Raw genomic sequence first — 7,080 nt, 5'->3', positions numbered from 1 at the left:
ACACACACACACACACACACACACACACGAGTTTTCCAAGCAGTACTGAGAGAGGGGAGAAGAGGTTTACTTTGAGCCTGAGAAGAAGACTAGACCAGATACCAACAAAAGAATATTCTAATAACCAAAGCTAACTGAAGTGAATGGATCAGAACCAGCTGCCTCTGAAGGAGCCATGCCCAAGCCAGTTGAGGGAAAAGTAATTAGAAAAGTACAAAGAGTTCATGTTTGTCCCTCCAAATGCCTGTTGCCCTCAATAAATTGGTTACACTATACAAATTGGACACATTTTGCTTTCTCTAAGTTCCCCTCCAAAATTTCTAGAGATAGTCCCTGGATCCATAAAATATTCATGGACGTTTGGAGGACAAAGATGGTTCTTTTTCATTATAAAGGGACATATCACTTATTGTACTCTTAAGTTCCTACACATATAAATACTAAAGCTTACTCCTTCAGGCTTTAAAACTGTAACATATATAATCATTTTTAAATCGCAGTCTCTCAGAGTCCATAGTCTGAGAAACAAACTGAGGGTTCTAGAGGGGAGGGGACGGCGGAATGGATTAGCCTGGTGATGGGTATTAAGGAGGGCATGTACTGAATGGAGCACTGGGTGTTATACGCAAACAATGAATCATGAAACACTACATCGAAAACTAATGATGTAATGTATGGTGAACATAACATAATAATAAAAAAAATTAAATCGCAGTCTCTAAGAAAACAGTGTATTCGTTTTCTATGATCTTAATGCAGGGCTTGTCAACCTCGGCATTGCTGACATTTTTTACTCGGTAATTCTTTGTTGTGTTGGAGGACGTAGAAGAGCATCCTTGGCCCTCTCCTCACTAGTTGCCAATAGCAACTCCTCAGTAGTGACTATCAAAACTGTCTCCAGACAATGCCAACTGTCTCTTGAGGGCAAAGTCACCCCCGGATGAGAACCACAACTCTCACTATCTCTGGAAGATGCAGAATCATCATGAATAAAAGTTATTACCCTGTGTACTATAATGAGGCCTACAGTATAAGGATGCCCCCTGAGCTTCATCAGGAAGGGGATTTTTGCCCCTCATTTCTACATGGAAATGTCTTGCCTCTTTCCATTGTCATCAATCATTCCTAATTTACTGCCTAAACAGTCCAAGAAAGGACTAAGAGGGGCTTTACCTTATTCCTAAAGAGAAAAGAGAACAAGGGAAGGATGAATGAATGATGTGGCTATTGCTCTATAACTCATATACCGTATGAGGAAAGTGCTGGAAGTTTTTCTGTTTTTGAGGTTAAACTATTCCATTATCGGTTCTGCCCAAGGACACACTAGACCTTAGAGTGACAGTGTTCAGAGCCCAAACTCTTTCTTGAGAGAAAGGCATCAAAGAGGAATGGGAAGCCATCACTTAGGTGGGCCTTCAGGTTAGAACAAGACCATCAGACACAAGGAATCTGAGATGGTGGAAAGAAGCCTAGGCCTGCAGCAATCACTTTGTGATCAGCATTTGGCTTTCTTCAGTTCCAGAACCTAGAGTTTGCAAAATTGGCTCTTTTCAGACTGTTTGCATTTCTTTTGTTTATCTTTTCGAAATTTTTTTTTCCTGCTTAGTGTTTATTATGTTTCCTTTCAAAAATGTTCAACTCCTTCAGTAGCACTAAGGAAAGAAAGAAAAGCCACATGTTGTCAACGGGCTAGGCTGGCACCGAACACGGCAGGGGTAATGGAAACAAGAGAACTCCAAGAGAGATGCACCACGGGACAGAAAGAAAAGATGAAGGCCTCTACCACACAGTAACTTCTCTCACTCCTCGGTTTGCTCATTCTTTGGAGGATTTTTGACTTATTTATTCAAAGGTGCAATTTCCTTATAGCTCGTTGCTGATTGGAGGGTTCTCGTGGTTAGCGGCTGTGTTTCCAGAGGCTGCCCTTGTCAGAGCTTGACCTCTAGATAAATGGATATTACCACACAATTCTCATAAAACAAAAACAGAAAGTCAGGTGTTATCCAATTCTTCTTCAGACACAATGTATACTTCTGGCTCCATTGTTTATGAGTGACATTGAAAAATTAGAGAAAGGTTAAGTAGAACATCACAAAGATTATTGATAAGGTCGTTAGGGATACTGCAAGGAGCCAGAGGGCTCATTCATTTTGGTAAGCAGGAGTCTAGTGATACTTGACAGCACACACATCCATTGTCCATGGTTACAGGAGAGATCACACGCAACACTGTAAGAGGCAAAGGACTGTTTAGTGGCCATGACAGACTTCAAAGTGACTTACACTCTGAATGAATCTAAACTGGGTCTTAAATAAATATGATGGACAATACAAATTGATCACAACTAACTGTGCTGGAGGTCAATACCGACCTACCAACGTAAGTTGTGTTACACCGGCTTATGCCCAATTCAAGGACCTGGCTTGGTAGGTATGTATGTCTCAATTAAGCCCCAATCAGAAAGCTCTGTGAGGGATGTGAATAAGTGAATAATACTAACATTTGGTTTTGCAATCTATAACATGGAATGAAACGATTTAAATTTGAATTTGAGAAAGGGCATATTGCCCAACATTCCCACACATTTGTGGAAGAAGAAAAAATAAGCCCATAATTAATAATTATTCAAAAGGATCATTTTGGAACACTATAAACTTCAATTCTTCATATATTCCAATATTTTAATATTTAAAATTCCACTATTGAAACTTTTCAGTGAAGGCTAGCAGGGAAAATGCACTCATAGAATTGTGCAGAGAAAAACATTTTCATGAGATTTCTCTTAGAAGTTCTTATTTTTTGGTAGTCATTCCTCTTATCTGTGAGGGGAAACCTACTTCTCTAGAGAACTTTCCTGCAATAAATTGAAGCAAATTATATGGGAAAAATTAGTAAGTCAAACACATCCCATGGGATATTAAATCATAACTAACTCAGGAATTATCTATATTTTACATTCACTAATTCCAGTCAAACACATATTCTATGTTTTAGTTATCTGTAAATTTTATTTTACTTAAAAGATTTTATTTATTTATTTATTTATTTTAGAGAGGGGAAGAGAGAGAGCACGCATGAGGGGAGGGGCACAGGGAAGACAGAGAGGGAGAGAATCTCGAGCAGATTTGACCCTGAGCGCTGAGCCCCATGAGTGGCTTGGGGCTAGATCTTACCACCCTGAGATCATGACCTGAGTCAAAACTAAGTGTCCCAAGCTCTTCAACTGAGCCATCCAAATGCCCCTGTAAATTTTATTTTATTGCTTATGTATACAGAGTTGTTAGTTAATTTCAAAACTGAAAAAAATTTGTTTAAACATAAAATAATCATGTTTTATTGTGAAAAATCCATAAAATGGTTTTTAATACATTTTTATTTTATTTTTTTAAAGATTTGATTTATTTGAGAGAGAGAGCATGAGAGAGAGAGAGATCAGGAGCAGAGGGGAGGGGTAGAGGGAGAAGCAGACTCCCTGCTGAGCATGAAGCCCAATGAGGGCTCGATCCCAGGACCCTGGGATCATGATCTGACCTGAAGGCAGATGCCTAACTGACTGAGCCACCCAGGTGCCCGGTTTTTAGTATGTCTTTAAAAGTTCATCTTTAAAATTAAAAAGATCCAAGCATTTTTATCATTTTTTTAAAGTTCTGATTAAGAACATTGAAAATTTCAACTTATACTTTCTTTCCACCTCATGCATCACAATTAATTCCATGGAAATTAAAATACCAAATATTTTTAAGCTAAGAAAAACCAGAAGAAAATATAATTGACTATTCATTAACTTGTGAGGTCTGAGGAGTACTTTCAAAGTTTAGATGTGAAGGAAATTAATTATAAGGAAAAAGATGAACATATTTGGCTTCAAAAATGAAAACTTCTATCCATCAAAAATAACCCAAATTGGCAAACTGGAAATCAACAACAAGGACGATAGGAAACGAGATGAAATCTCTAGACTTGGAAAGACCTATATAGCTATGACCTTGATACCAAAATCCAACAGGACAGTCCTAGGAAAGAAAATTATGCAAAATTATTACTATCAATGCAAAAGTTCTAAATAAAAGGAAGGCAAATAAAATTCAATGGTGTATTAAGTGTGTATGAGTGTATAATCCTCTATCAATCAAGATTGAATGAAAGAATCCATGGATAATTGAACCTCAGAAAATATAATAATGAAGCCAGTGGTGTATTGGCTTTAGCTTATATTGGCTTGTGAGAGCTGACTCAAATTTTCAGGAACTAGGAAAGGATGTTATTAAGGAAAAAAGAAAATGAATCAAGATGATAGGTCAGAAATGTAGAATGGAATGAAAAATGGTGAATAAGAGTAGTAAAGTATGATAAATATTGACTATATACTATAATAAAAAATAATGCTCTGCAGGATTTAGCATACATCTGGGATTTTAAAATATGCACAACTGTATGTATGTCAGGAGTTTCAATGTTCTGTTTCTACATTGTCTGAGAAGAGAGTAAATCACCATTGAACATTAGAATTTTGTAAGTCAAGGATGAATGATTTAGTCACCTACAAATCAAGGCAAATAGATATTAGCCCAATAAAAATGGGCCAAGATAACGAAAAGGCAATTCAAGAAGAACAAATAAAAATACCCCAAAAATCCATGAGAAATACTCAAATTCACTGGAAATCAGAGAAATGCAAATTACTGTCACAACAAGACATCATGGCACCTACACCAACTTAAAAAGGGGGAGGATCTACCAACGGTGGTGGCAAGAGAAAGAGCAATATGGGGCGCCTGGGTGGCTCAGTTGGTTAAGGGACTGCCTTCGGCTCACGTCATGATCCTGGAGTCCCTGGATCGAGTCCCGCATCGGGCTCCCTGCTCAGCAGGGAGTCTGCTTCTCCCTCTGACCCTCCCCCCATCTCATGTGCTTTCTCTCTCATTCTCTCTGTCTCTCAAATAAATAAATAAAATCTTTAAAAAAAGAAAAAGAGCAATATGAACTCCCACCCATTGCTGGTGTGAGTACACATTTGTACGGCAGCTTTAGAGAATAACTTGGTCATATCTAGTAAAGTTGCTTCAACCCTTCAAATGACACCTCATAAAGTAAAACATAAGCTTTAACCCATCAAATCCATACCTGGACCCACACCATGAACCTGGAAGAACCCTTGTCCATATGCATAGGTAGACATGCACTGATGTTCATTGCTGTATTCGTTGTAACAGCAAAAATTTGTTTTAAAAAATAATGCTCTGTAGGATTTAGCATTAAAATTAGGATTAAAATTTTAGCATTAAGATTTAGGATTAAAATCCACCAATGAGACAATGAGTAAATAAATGTATATTTGTATGAAATTATATATATATATACACACACACACACATATATATATGTAGTATACATATAAGTATTTGGAGCTACACAATATGGTTAAATCTCAAAAATATAATGCTGAGCAAAAAAGCAACTTGCCAAATAGATACTGTAATCTCTCTCTCTCTCTTTTTTTTAAGACAGGCGGACTGAAAAAAAAAAAAGAAAGGCAAAATGCCACATGCAACTCCTCATTTGGATGTGTCTAGAGTTTCGGCAGTTTGACTACTCTACACTGTCCTACAAATGGACCTTGAAAGCTTGTTCCGAGTTTCTAGCAGGGAGGGGAGTGCAGCTCGGTCCTCCTCTATCTGGGAAGGTCGTCATGTTCCAGCCAGCAGGCAGCTTCGGGAGGGATGCATATGGAGCAGTGAGGAGGAAGGGACACACACCTAACCAACCAGGTCAGCCCAATCAACCCTGGCCATCAATGGGGTGACAGATGTCGCAGCCAGATCGCCCTCACATCCAGTAATCTCTTGTCTCTGAAGTTTGAAAATGTGCAAAACAACGTTCTGCAAGGTTGATGTATAAAGGCATATTTAGAAAGAAGTCTAGGAATAAAATGTAGAAAATTCAGGATAACATGGAAGAAGAGAAGGGAAGGGGATCAGGTAGAGGAACACAGGGCTTCAATAATTCTTGTAATGTGTTATTAAAAACATCTGACACAGCATCTGTGAAAATGTATGAATTTGATAGAATTGGATGGTAGGTACACAGGGTGTATATTATACTTTGCGTTTTTCACTATTATTTTTATGTTTCATAATTAAATAAAAGTTTTTAAAAGAGGATGGTGGTTCAGATGAGACAAGAGAGTTATTGTGAAATTGGAAAGAAGCGGAGAGAATAAGAAATAGGTAGAAGGTGAAAGCAGTAAGATGTAGTATGGGGTTATGTATGGGAAAGAGGGACATGCAAGGCTCTCGGCCTCTCCCAGATTTCAGACTTGTGCGACAGGATGGAGGGTGGTATCATTCATGCAGACTAGAAGTAACATCAAAACCGCAATTTTATGTTTTCTAACAGCGTGGTCCTGCTTGCTAACCCAACACCAATGTTCCATGAGATGGGTAATAAATTGGTATAATCCTTGCGATAGTTAACACTGACCTAGTGCCTGCTTAGGAAAATGTATCCTAAAATCCTTTCTAAGCACAGAAACGAGTTTATGGAGAAACAAGTATCTATGGAAAATTATCGTAAAAATTTCCAAAAATCCAACAGTCCCAACTGTGGCATAATTATTAAATAAATTGATGTATTACTTAGGAGACATTAATTATAATTTAAAATTATAATTCCAAAGAATAGATAATAAAATAAAAACTATATCGTGCACGGAAAAGAATATGATATGAGGTTCTCAAAATAAAAAGCTAAGGTAAAAATTATAAGCAAAAATGTAATCTAACCATGTTTAAAGCTGGGGAAACTATGTTTTTAAACAACTGAAGGAAACCCATGTTAATCATGATTGTTTGTGTTATGAGACTATGAGTGCTCTGGGTTCTGTTTTTCCAGTTGTGCTTTATGACCACATATTAGTTTTTCAATGAATAAAATAAACATGTAAATTAAAAAATTACATTGAGGAAAAGAGCAGGTGTCGTATTGGTTGGGTTAAATACATAATACAATTTATGCATCCATTTTCCCCTCAAATGTCATTTGAGTTGTTTCCCGTTTTTGCTTATCATAAATCAGGGCTAC

The sequence above is a fragment of the Callorhinus ursinus genome, unplaced genomic scaffold (assembly GCF_003265705.2).
Source record: "Callorhinus ursinus isolate GAN/ISIS: 27379988/994484 unplaced genomic scaffold, GSC_fseal_2.0 scaffold6, whole genome shotgun sequence".
NCBI classification, from domain to species: domain Eukaryota; kingdom Metazoa; phylum Chordata; class Mammalia; order Carnivora; family Otariidae; genus Callorhinus; species Callorhinus ursinus.
This window is presented reverse-complemented; position numbering follows the sequence as displayed.